This window comes from Thermobia domestica, chromosome 10 (assembly GCF_964235325.1).
Source record: "Thermobia domestica chromosome 10, izTheDome1.hap1.1, whole genome shotgun sequence".
Taxonomy (NCBI): Eukaryota; Metazoa; Arthropoda; class Insecta; order Zygentoma; family Lepismatidae; genus Thermobia; species Thermobia domestica.
Window position 1 is genome coordinate 220,399,754 of NC_137463.1, and position 13,732 is coordinate 220,413,485.

General features: G+C 32.6%; 1 protein-coding gene across 2 annotated transcripts in view; it reads right to left on the reverse strand.

Annotated features, from left to right (window-relative positions):
• LOC145663002 (2-acylglycerol O-acyltransferase 2-A-like) overlaps window positions 1-11,807 on the reverse strand; it is a 44,216-nt gene extending 32,409 nt beyond the window's left edge. The window contains exon 1 of one of the 2 annotated variants that reach the window (XM_081729119.1): window positions 11,642-11,807. The gene's annotated coding sequence lies outside the window, so the exon portion shown is untranslated. Of the gene's footprint in view, window positions 1-4,541; window positions 4,771-11,641 lie in introns of those variants that run through there. The other variant, XM_081729120.1, reaches the window with a different exon arrangement.
• Between the last annotated feature and the right edge of the window lie 1,925 nt (window positions 11,808-13,732).

The window sequence follows — 13,732 nt, forward strand, 5'->3', positions numbered from 1 at the left end:
GGATGATCCATGTGGCTTTACTGTTCCAATGAGTTGTGGTAAGGGCGGTTAGTACACTTAGTGAACCTGTACATATGGAAGATTTGTTGATTTTGTGTTTCTTAACGTATAGTAGAGCTTGTCTTATTTCAAAGGCTTCACCGTCATAAATGTTCATATAGTAAGGTAATTGAAATTTATGAATGTTCTCCCCATTTGCAATATAGATTGATGCTCCAACATTCGAATTAGGATATTTGGATGCATCCGTGTACATAAATAAATAATCTTGAACATATTGCTGTATTTGACCTTGCCATATATTTTGATAAAGTTGATTTTGAAGTTCGACGTTTTTAATATTAAGGTAAGATGGTATTATAGCTTTAATGTTAACCAAGTTTACAGAATATTTCCATGCATAGCAAGATAGAGACGATAATTTATGTATATATTGGTAGTAACGTTGTAATTTTATGTATGCTGTGACAATCCAAGGTTTGTTTTTGACGTATGGAGTCTTCCTGCTTTCCATTATAATCACTATTTTTTTTTTTTTAAAGTTTTGAGTTAATTGGTGATGAGGATTTGTTGAAGTTGTTAATGATAAACTTGTAGACTAGCTTGACATCTCCAGATGTATCGGCATACATTTAGATTCGTTTAAAAGTACTATTTTCGGGCCAAATTCTGGCTGTGAAAAAATTACTTTTGCTATATCGTATAGTATTTTTTTTCATTTTGCCTTAATTTTATTAATGCCTTGTTCGATAGAAGCTGAAGTACTTAAAATTACATCAGCGAATGAAACCATTGTACTAACATTCAAATTTAAATTAAATAAATCAGATCTATCTATCTATCTATCTATCTATCTATCTATATATATCTATATATATCTATCTATATATATATATATATATATATATATATATATATATATATATATATATATATACATATATATATACATATATATATATAAAACTGAGGGCTCAGCGTACTGCCCTGTAGAACGCCTAGGGAAGTTTCTCGTGATTGCGAGTAGGAGTTTTTTTGATTTTTATGTAAACTTTACGATTTATAAGAGTATAATAGATTATTCGAATCATTTTTCCTAGAACTTGAAGGTACTTCATTTTTAAAATAAGAATATCCAAAATAACATTGTCATGTGCTCCCTTAACGTCGAAAGAAGTTACTAACAATGAGTTACTAGTAATGAACGCTTTATAAGAGTCCAACATGAGTTGAGCCAAATTCATGTTTATTTATTATATAATATTGTGTCATCTGTGAGTAGAAAAAGACTCATTCTTTGCATTTGGTAAGACAAGGAAGTTCATAATTATATTGTTTTGAATCCAGTTTTACGAGTAAAGCGCGAAGTGTAACAAGCAGGCAAGCGAAAAAATCTTCACCGATACCTCCAGGGAGCCAATCAGAACGCTAATCGCGAACTGGGGCTACCTGTTATTTTATATACCTTGTCTAGTTCTAAGCAAGGGTTACTAAACAAGAATTCTTTCATTAGTAGGCGATTGTTATTTGTTGAACAGGGGATCAGTTTTTGATGAAAGTGATGTATCCAAGATAAATCATAAACATATAGTTGCATATCCGAATTTGAATGATATTTTTTTAAATTTCTTCCAATAAGACCAGATCTTATATGATGAAGTAAAGTCTGATAAAGCATTACAAAATTCTTGCCAGCTTTGGCGTTTAATTTGATTGATTATCTTTTCTGATTGTGCTTTTCTCCTTTGGTATTCTAAAAAGAGATTGAAAGTACGCTGCTTAAGGAAATTCTTAAATGTTATATCACAAGCGTTGACGCTTTGTTGACATACATTATTCCACCATATGAGTTTTCTATAATTATGTGATTTTTGAATAATTGTACCCTTATTCGCAGTTTTATATTGTTTAGCGGCGATGAAGTAGATTTGATTACTTTAAATATATTAGTCGGTTGTGTTGAAATTATAATTTTGTCTTGAATTATTCTTTGGTAATCCGTCCACTTGAAATAGGAGCAAACATGCTGAAGTTTAGATCTAAGGCCTTGTACATCAGGTTGTGATGATTTTACTGTGGTTCTCATATAATGAGTTTTGAAAATTATCGGAAGGTGATCACTACTGCATGGGTGAAAGTATGTAGACCACTCAGTTTCTATGTAATGTGCATATTTAGTTAGAGTTAGGTGCGGTGCAGTGGAAGAATTTACGTAAATGCGAGTAGGAGAGCCATCGTTGAGGAAAATGTAATTAGAATTTGAAAGCATTTGTAGAAGTGCTTTTCCAGACTTATCATTTCTGTAGGACCCCCAAATTTTCGATTTAGCATTGAAATCGCCTATTATATAATCTATGACTATTATCTAATAGCATGTACCAAAAGTTTGAATTTTGTTGAATTTTTGGTGGTATATATTTATTAAACAGTTTTATATTTTGAATTATTATGGCTATTGTTTGAATATGAGGATGAATGGCGTTGAAATCCGGAGTGAGTGTTTGATATTGCATATGTTTTTAATACATATAGAAATTTCTCCGTGAGAACCATGTTTGAATTGGTTAATACAGTAATAATTTTTAATTTTTTAAGGTATCCTGAGGTTAAACCATGTTTAATGAAGAAAAATAATGTCTGGAGTGAATATATTGATTAATAGCTGTAGATAGTGACTTTTTCCATAAACACTCTGGGTATTTCACTGTAATATCGTAAACGTTGATAATAAGGTCCAGCCATATTTTTTTAAAAAATCTAAGATTGAGTCTATATTATTGAGTACTGTTGCAAGTTGCGAGGAGTATCTATTTTCCAGAGTGGAAACAAAGAACGATGTGAGGCATTTTTTGATCGCACCCATTCTTTTCTGTATGTCAGATCTATCGTATCTGTCATGTGGTCTTTGATCAATATTATTTTTGGTTACTGTAGTAGTATTATGAGATGTCAATGAGAGGGGATTGAATGGAGACTGGTTTGTCTTCCCCTTTGTTTCTAATTATGTATAATCTTTCTCAATGAAATTTGATTTTTGAGAGTAATGGATTGTTGAAATTTTCCTTTTGTGGTGAGAGTTCTCCTTTGAAATAGGAATATATTGAAGTTGATCTTCTGAACTGCTCTGTGCTGTAAAATTATTTGTGCGATGTGAAGCAAAAGAGATTGATCTTTGCGAAGATTGCTGTGGTGAAAGTCCAGCTAGATTGAAACTTGATTTTGTTGCAGCATTTGGTCTCGGCGTTTTATTATCAGGTTGTTTTTTTTTTTTTCATTTTCTGGAGGAATGTCAGGATATTCATGTTGAGGGGTTACTAGAAAAGGCATATCCTCGTAGGATGATGCTGATAAGTAGGTTTTTGTTAAAGAAGTGAATTTGAGAGGTGGATGAAATGTTGATGATCTAGATGTGTTTCTGCCTTGAGATTGGGAGTTAATTGCACCCAATTGTAATGTTTCCTAGAATGGAGTGTGCTTCATTTAAAGATAGTCTTTCTCGAGCCATTAATTCCATAAAGTTTGCTGGCGTAATCTCTCCGGACAATGGGGGAAGTTCGCAGCGTGATCTTTCCCGCAATTAATGCAATGTGGAAGATTGGAACAAGAATCCAGTGAGTGATTACCGACGTATTTTATACATAGAGTTTTATTGAGGCGACAGCTGGCCCTCCTATGACCAAATTTCTTACAACCATGTAGACATTGTCTTATTGTTGAAATGTATGTATATACTGTACGTTTTATATAGTAAAGCTTTACATCTGGAGGGAGGACTTGCTAGTCGAATGTTAACATAACTGTAGTAATAGGTTGTAATTCGTTTTTCTAATTTCTTCTGAATATTCTTCTTGCTTAGATTACTCGTACATCGCATTTTATGTCATTCAATAAGTCGTTTATTTCCACCTCGGTATCGATACTTTTTACGATGCCTCTCGAATAAATTGCGTGGTGAGGAATGAAAGATTCTTAACTGTGTTGAGTTAAAATTGAATGCCCTAGAAATTTATTGGCTTCTTCTCCCGAACGAAATTGTACTCTTTCTAGATTACGACCTATATTCTTTACTTTTTCTAGTCCAGGGATTTCAGCGAAAAAATTATTTTCGACTAATACTCATTATATGTTTACGTCCTAATTCCTCATTTTGAAATTTTAGAAAAATGTAATACAGTGCTAAGTGGTGTGTTTGGTATTTGCCTAATTGATATTTATCTAATTGATTTGGTGATTGCTTTCAGATTTGATGTAGGTGTAACTTCTTCATTACTAATTTGTTTGTGTTCGGGCAATGAATCCCTATTGTGATCAGTTTCCATTATTTCTATACCTTGTTGAAAATGTTTGTTACTTATTATTTGTTCAGCCATTTGTTTAAAATATGATTATTTACACAATTAAAATGCATATTCTATACACTACAAAAATTATTTAAGCTGAACACTAACACAAACACACGAAAAGTAGAACACTAATACAAACATTGCAAAATTAGAAACAATATTAGTTAAAATTCAGAAAAATAATATAAACAGTCTCACCCGGTAAAATGTAAAGTTCCAGCACTTTCTAGATGAGCACACTGTCTATTTTTTAAAGTTTCTCCTTCTTTTAAAATATATTATTTTAATCCACTTTTATTTTTAATAATGTCTGTCTATGGTTCTATAAAACACTATTAAGAAAGTTGGACACTGAATAATAGCATTAAATCTTCACATTATATATTCATAAAAAAGACCTAGATACAGATTTTTTCCGCTTCCGCCACATTCTTCTAGCTAGAATCTTATTACATGCTTACTAACTCCATCCTGAATACAAACACATCTACATAGCAATGCTCTTCTTTTTCTTTTTGCCAGCATGTTACTAACTTTAAATACTTTCCACCCTTCATGTTCCCAACAACCTGCATATGGTTGCAAGATTTGATTTGGAGTTTGTGACATTTAAACAAAACTAATCAGAAACAAACTCGTTGGGAATCTAAATAATAATAATTTTATTTTGAGTGCTTCGAACAGCTTTTAAGAAAATAAAGTATTTGTAATATATTATATAATTTAGAACCTAATACAATAGGCTAATAACAATAATAATAATAATAATAATAATAATAATAATAATAATAATAATAATAATAATAATAATAATAATAATAATAATAATAATAATAATAATAGTGAAACAAAAGTCAACTGTAATTTTAACAGGTTAGTCTCTTGTTAGGAAGCAAAAAAAAAAAAAAAAATACACAAATTCTTTAACCCAAAATGATTTTAAACTCTATATGATCAAATAAAAATGGTTAATGATCTAAAATACTATTTTGAGGACAATCTCATTTAATTTTTTTTCCAGAACAGTTTCATTTAAAACAAATAGTCAAACTTTTTTAAATTTCCATGCCCCTTAAACTAAAATACTACTTTGTTGTGACATTGGTTGAAATATACTGGAGATAAATCTAACAAATTTATTAAATATTAGCAGATAATTCTTTGTCGTACATTTAACATATTCGTTAATCTATATGACAAATACTCTATGAGTTCCTTTTTTTTAAAAAATATACAAGTATGTCAGTATCAATTATGACATTTTGAAACTCTTCTTAATATTCACAGATTTCGAACTTAATGGGATTAACGCCGACTAATTCCTTATTCTATAATTTAGTACTCTTATACCTACTTTTACTAAACAAAATTTTCTACAGTAGGCCTACTTATTGTCTAGAAGCATTTGAATAAATGATTTATCAGTGAATTTCCTCCTGTGAAATAGATTGTGTAGTTCTCAATTTTTTAATCAGCATTCATAATTATGAAAATATTATAGCTTTTTAAAACATGTTATAACTAAGTAGCCTAACAAAACATTTCTAAACCATTTCTATTTTATTTATTAGTGTATTAGAGGTACTGATCCATATGACTGAACCAAACTCTAGTTTAGATCTAACAAGAGACTTATATAAATGAAAATTTTAATTACTACTTTTGAAATCAGATCATTGACAGTATAAAACGTATAATTTTTCTAGTCCTTTCATTTGTATCGTGTTACATTAAAAAATAATTTAGGGGTTGATGCTACATACATATATATATATAGATATAGATAGATAGATAGATAGATAGATAGATAGATATAGATATATCGATATATCAAAGGCCTTCGATTCCATTGATCATAAATTAATTCTTAATAAGGAATCAACTATTGGACAATCATCAGCATACATGAGAGATTTGAAAACTATCTGTCACGTAGAACCTTTAAGGTAAAAATCGGTGTTATATCACGTAGTCAAGGTCAAGCAGGGAAGGTAATATCGGCTACATCGCAATCAAATTTCAGTTTATTGTCATGTACAATACCAATATATTTCATTTGTTCTTTTTTATTATTATTTCATTGATTCTACATATGCTGATAAAATATTGAATTTAGTTCGTAAATCTCATACATTTAGTTTTTCTACAGTTGAGTTCTACTGGAATGAAATGAAATTTTTCAGTTTAACGTCCCACGATTAAGCGTTTTAGGCTAAGGGAGACAATGATTTAGGCAAGTGAATGATGATGGAAGAACTGGTGGAATGAGAATCTGGGAGGAAACGGGAGTACCCCGAGAAAACCCACGGACACGATGTTGTCCGCCACAAACTTACTTGGCCGGGAAGGAACCAGGGACCCACGCTCGAGAGGTAAGCGCTCTACCACTGAGCAACCGTGACCCCTTGAGTTCTCATAAATTACTTCAGTGCCACTTACGTACAAGGTGTGTTCAAAACGAAACCGAACTTTTGCTTTCAAATCTGTATTACAAATTTTACAGCATTTTCAGAACTGTTCTCCTCAAAGTAATCCCCTCTACTGGCAGTACACCGTTCCCAACGTTTCTTCAATTTTTGGATAGCATCCTCGAACACACTTTCTGGGATAGTGCACAGGCCTTTTGTCGCATAGTCCTGAAACTCCTCTATGGTGTGGAATCGACGTTCTTTCAGAATGATTTTAAGTTTGGTAAACAGGAAAAAAAAATCTGCTGGAACTAAGTCCAGAGAATAAGTTTGATAGGGCACAACGAGAGTCTTAAGTTTCACCAGATAACTGCAGATGAAAAGAAAAGTGTGAGTAGGTGCATTGTCACGGTGCACCATCCAAGTGTAATTTCCCCACATTTCAGGCCTCTTCTTGCACACAACATCCATCAATCACGTTAAAGTGTCCTGGTGCAACTGTTGTTTACCATCTGACTACATGATACAGATTCATGATGAACCGTGCCTTTCTAATGAAAAAAAAAAAAAACTCAACCAACAGCACCTTGGTATTTGACCGACTCATGTGCGTCTTTTTCGGATCAGGAGACCCTGAATGAATTGAAAAGTAATTGAAATGTCTCCGTAAATGTTTTGCCAAGGTTTGTAGCAAACTTTTACACATAAATGTTGTTCTTCAAGGTCATTCATTCATATTAGTCAGACGAACAGCTTGTGCACGTTTTCACTTCAGCGCCTGTAGCTCGGCGACTAACGGTCACAGCAAAACGAGGCAAATGGCAATTTGTTGTCTAAGCCTGCCGTTAGGTGTTCTCAGTAGCCGCATTGCTCTCTCTGTGACGGTTGGTGCGCTATTTCAAAAATTCTGTTTCTTTCTGAACACACCTCGTATTATATGTAAATCCTTTTCTAACAAGTAATTATTCTAAAACTTACATGTCATTCACGTACAGTTATATTTTTAAATTTTTGTTTTTCTCAGGTAAATCATTTATGAATAAGGACAAGAAAAGGGATTCTAAGGGAGACCCTTGAGATATTAGCTTCCCTATTTGACCTTGACTAGATAATACATTATCGATTTTTACCTTAAAGGTTCTACTTGACAGATAGTTTTAAGACTTCTAGTGTATGATAATGATAGTCCGATATTTGATACTGTACCTTATTAAGAAGTAATTTATGATCAATGGAATCGAAGGCCTTTGACATATCGATATAGGATAAAGGATAAACCCGTAAATTATTTTTTAATGCAACACACGTGAAGATAATAAAATACGAGAGATCTGCATTGTAGAATCCATATTGTGCTTAGTTCAAATATTTTTTTGTATAATAAAATATAAGTGTTCATATATAATTGATTCAAAAATTTTAGAGAACATTCACTAAACTTATAGGGCTATAGTTTTTTAATATTTGCGCGATTGCCTGATTTGTGAATCCGGACAGTATACACTTATTTTTGTTTCGAAGGGAATATTCCAATTTTAATGACATACTAAAAATGTTCGATAAAGTTGTTGCTACATTCTTATTACAGTCATTTAGTTATATAGTACGAAATATTTTCAAGTTCTTGGATACTACCCCCTTCCAACTGTTCTAATTGTTTGAATTACATCAGTTTTCGAGATACTTGGAATAGAAATCGACATAGATAAATTGCTTCAAAATTTTCTCAAGCTTATAGTTTCATATTTTCTACATTGATTGAAACCTAAATTTTTAAAAAATCTTTGAAAGAGTCTACAGTGTCAATCGTCTCTGTCACTGATATATTATCATTTATTTAATCTGACTTGGAATTTGTTATACATTTTTTTTGAACGCACTCCAAAAAAATCAATTATCTTTACTAATACTGCGGTTCTCCAGTTAGGAAGTAAAATTTTCTTCCCTCAAGATATCTCTTTAGAGCAATCTTTCTCAACTCGAAGTATTTCTGATACCAAATATTGTTGTTTGATTGTCCGACCTTAATAATAATAATAGTAATAATAATAATAATAATAATAATAATAATAATAATAATAATAATAATATGTAGCGGGTCCTGAGGGTAACCATTTCTGTAGAAATAAAATAGAATTTAATCATTATAACCTAAGGGACAAAGACATCTAAAGTACTAATTCTTGTGGAGTATGACTGCATTAGTTAAATTTTGTTCCCTTAGCTTCAACTGATAAAGTTTTACCTCTTTTACCGATGTGAATTCTCTCATAAAAATCTTCAATATTTTTCCCGTCAACAAGCAAAATACAGGAAAGAAATACGCAACGTCACACTTGACAAGTTTAACACGCCTTTTTAGCATCGCGGCTATATAAGTTGTGGATCTACTGTTTAATGTGTGACCCGACTCACATGAAATCCCACTGGGAATCGAACCTGGTCTCCCGCAACGAAGAGGCGTATGCTAATAAGCGATTGTCACTTTTCAATTGGGACTAGCGAGGATTAGGTTTTTTACTATCCTCAATGAAGATCGCCCTTATTTATCTCATTGAGGCTCGCGCCTTTCAAGGTTCGAATTTGCTTGAGCTTAATCAAGTTCGCTATCATCAATTAGGGCTCTCGCTCATTAAATTCTTTAAGGCTCACTCTCTCTCATGCTTTAGCTTGCTACCCACTTATAGAGATCGCGTAGAATCAGTAAGCTCAATCCCGATTGAGCTCGACAGTCTGGCGCAACAAATAGCCACGACTGAATTCGCACAGTTAAAAGAATGAGCGGTTCAACCTTTCAAAAAAAAAAAGATGAGTGGTTCTGATAATTTCTTTGAGTCAAAGATGAACACTGGTGAGTCTTAAGGAAATTCACATAAGTGAAAATATAAATTTTATTTCTACAAGCAGTGATGATTCCAGATTTTCTCCGGATAATGTTTTATACAGAAATGTTAGGAGGGAAAATTTACTCCACAGTTCTAGAATCCAACGGTGGGTCTAGCTCAGGGCCTAAGCCCCCCTGTTTTTTGAGTGACAAAAATAATTGAAGTATTATTTATATATGTTTGAAAGTTTATAATAAGTGTTGCTTTTTATTCTTTATTGGAAAATTTTTGAAACATTAGATATTCCTCGTTCTTGTTAACGAACTTCGTAAACATATTTCAAATTAAAGTGATTTGTGTAAGCTCATTATATACCTAACATAGTTTGGGTTCTGGTTGCACCCCCTTAGTTTTTACCTTCTAGATCCACCACTGCTAGAATCCTCCCCCAAATTGAAGATAAACGTACTGTACTTGTAGCATGTAGGTGATGAATATGGTCTCCCTTTATAGTTTTACAATCTTCCCTTCATCCGAATTCGAAAAGAATGGATAAAGCGCTATTCCTAGGCAAGAGCGTTCATATGATTGATTCCAAAGGAGGGCAACTGGAAGTCGCTCTACTTACAGAACTCTCATTTCAAATATTACATTGGCAGAAGTTAATTTTACAGACTTTTACTCAGAAACACATAAAGGCTGAACATTAATTTATCACAAAAATGACTAATGGAATAACCAGGCACTTAGCCAAAATTTCGTAATAGGAGGAGATCCGTGACGAAATACTGTGGTTATTACACCAGGGGCTCGATCATTCTAAACTATTTTACAGGCAACATATATTGGTTCGTTTAGCCAGAATTTCGTAATGGGGGGGGGGGCTCCACACAACGGGTTCGATCAATGTTAAGACAATAAAATGAGGGCATGTTAGTAGGTATTTTAATAGCAAACTATGAAGAAATCTCGAGTAAAAGAATATTTTAAAAAAGCAGTGAAAAAGATATGGTCTTCCGAGATCATTCGAACTCGGTTCTTCTTGTCTTCTTTCTTTTTTTTTCTTTCTTATCTTCGTTCACTGCCGTCAAGGAACCTGTTTATCGATCGTCATTTGTAGTCCATAGGATTAGCATGGAGCTATATAGAATTCGGAATGCTCCGTTACAATAGTATCCATTTTTAACTTGACCCCCATTCCCCCGTTTCCTCAACACAAAACTCCTCATAAGAAAGAGTAACCAAACGCTTGCTATAGCTTTTTTTTTTAAATTTTTAACGCTAATTATTCTTGTTCTCGTTTCTTTTTGTTTCATCCTTCCTTAATTGTTTTAATTCTGGTTTCGAAAGGGGGGTCCGAACTCCCCGGATTCACCCCCTGGCTACGTGCCTGGAAATAACTACAGTAAAATACAGTGTACAAATATACAATAACGAAAACGTACAATTGAGAGAATCAACAGATAACGTAACTTCAATTTGATCATCACTAACTACAAGGTAACGGAGGAAGAAAGGCTTACATAATGTATTAGTGGCGAATACAGCCTAGGGCCAGGAGGACCTAGGACTCCTAGTTTTTAAGTTTATATATATTTTTTAAATTTTATAGAAAGAGTTGCTTGTTATTCATTATTGGAAAATTTCTGAAACATTAGATATAATTTTAGTTGCAGTTTTTCTCTTATACTTGAACACAATGTCAACGTACAATCTAGCCATAATAACCATCGGGAAATAATTAAGTTGGAAACTACTGCAGGACTCATGAAAAATTGTAAATTCATGATATACCTATCAAAGTCCGGATTCTGGCTGCGTCCCCCAGTTTTTACCTTTTAGATCCGCCACTGTAATGAACTAGCAATTCTTCTATACACCTCTTTGAAGCTTTGTACCCTTAGTTTGTATGAAAATATTTTTTTTTTACTGTAGTGACCTCCCTTAAGAGTCACCACTGAAGATATGTTCTCATTTAAGAAACGTGCTTTAATCCGAAAAATAACACTGACTCATTACTAACCAAACTATACCAGAAAGAAGGATAGAACAAACATGTACTCACCCAAACAGAAGAGTTGAGTCGAAACTAAATCAACGATAAAAATGAAATTGAAAGTGAAAGGTCACACAACCTTTGACTCCTGTGGGTAACCTACGAAATATCTATCACACTTCTGTCAGAAAACGAAAAGAAACGATTTGTTGTGCGGGGTGAATGTGTTCTTTCAAAAAATCATTCAGCTGCAATAGCGGAGAACACTGCAATGAAGACTGGAAAAACAAAAGAGTGAGTAATAACGGAACAATTTACACTTGGGTAACATTGCGTTCAGAAGAAGAGCATTTAGAAAGGAAAATTCTCGACAAAAAATGTTCAAGATGTTTTCAGTGCTTACGTCTATTGTGATTTATTAGAATAAAAAAAAAAAAATCATATTCTCCAAAACATATTATTCCATAGTAATTATTTACCTTCTAATTATTATACAGGTGAAGCGACCTTCACCTTTACAACTAAACATGCATATGCACGTATGTCTATTCCACGGTAACTTCCTACGATTTTAATAAACCTAGGCGTCTGCTTTTTTCGAAGCTTAGGAAATAAGTCTATTATTTGAGGTCGAAATTCGTGATGAACTGGGAAAATAAAATTCACCGCAAGTTGTAAGTTTGCCCATATACGTAACGTGAATGACCACAATAATACCTACCTACCAATTTTTTTTCTATAACTCGAACAATAAAGTAGATAATAATCAAATTTTAACTTCATCAGAAACTTGGTTATGTGGTGTACAATATAGACAAATATGGAGAGTCTTGTCCAATTCCATGTTGATCAGATCATACAAAATAAAAAAGGGCTTTATTTAAATTATTTATTTACTTATTTACAATAGTCCTCTACAGAGCCAAATTCCGTTTACAAAGGAACACAGGTATAGTCACTTAATTACATATTATATATATCTATATATCTATATCTATCTATCTATCTATCTATCTATCTATCTATCTATCTATCTATCTATATATATATATATATATATATGTGTGTGTGTGTGTGTGTGTGTGTGTGTTTGTGTGTGTGTGTGTGTAAAAGTGAATCTGAAAAGGTAAGGGGACGCATGACGTCATACCGTCCCCCTTGTCTATCTTTGCTCATTGTAATTTTTTTTTTTTTAGGAAGTGGTGTGATACGCCGTAGATATGTTATGGAAGTGGGGTAACGGCGTCTGTCTCTCTATATATTGAAAGAAAGAAGATGATACATGTAAGGAAGGGAAAAATACAAGTTAAGTAACAAAAACAAGATTAAAATATTAGTAGTATAAATACTCAGTGGCCCAAAAGTAGGTATACAGTTCCGTACTGATAAGCTCACTGTATTTTATATAATTTCTTATTGTTAAACCTAGTTTCTTTATTGTTTGTTCTTAACATCTTTTTACTTATAATTTAATCCTAGAACAATCGAAGCAAATAAATCCATAAACTACAATGTTATACTTGATCAATGCAGGGGCGTATACCTACTTTTGAGCCACCCTGTATTTTTAAAAGATGAAAAATTTGAAAAATAATAAATAGTTTCCAGTATAGGTCCAAAATTCATAGAGATAACATTTCTTTCTTCATTAATTATTATTCCATACATAATGTCTCTTCAAAATATTATTTTTGGGAAAATATGCAAATATTATAGAGATAGGATAACAGAAGTCAAGATCTAGAATTGATGAAACCTACTGATTCAAATTTTGACAAACTCTAACTACGAATGAATTCTGATGGATTGTAATGTGAGATCTCGTTATGTTGAATACCAAATTCTTACGCAATGACCGTTTTGGTATATTCAAATCAATATATTGTAGTAAATTACAATTATCTGTCACTGAGTTTACTGTTTTGTACAAATATATTTGTTGAATAAGAATACGTCTACTGTGCATATCAAATTTAAGTAAAAGAGAAGAAATATTTGTCGAATTTGAGTTTAATGTCTCTTTCAGCAGCGAACCTATATGAGACGTGGGCCTAGTGATTAACGTGGAATTCGAACTACATGAACTCACGCTAGGAATCGAACCTAAGTCTCCCACGCCAAAGGCGCATAAGCTTATCAGTGAAAGAGAAGAGATCTTAT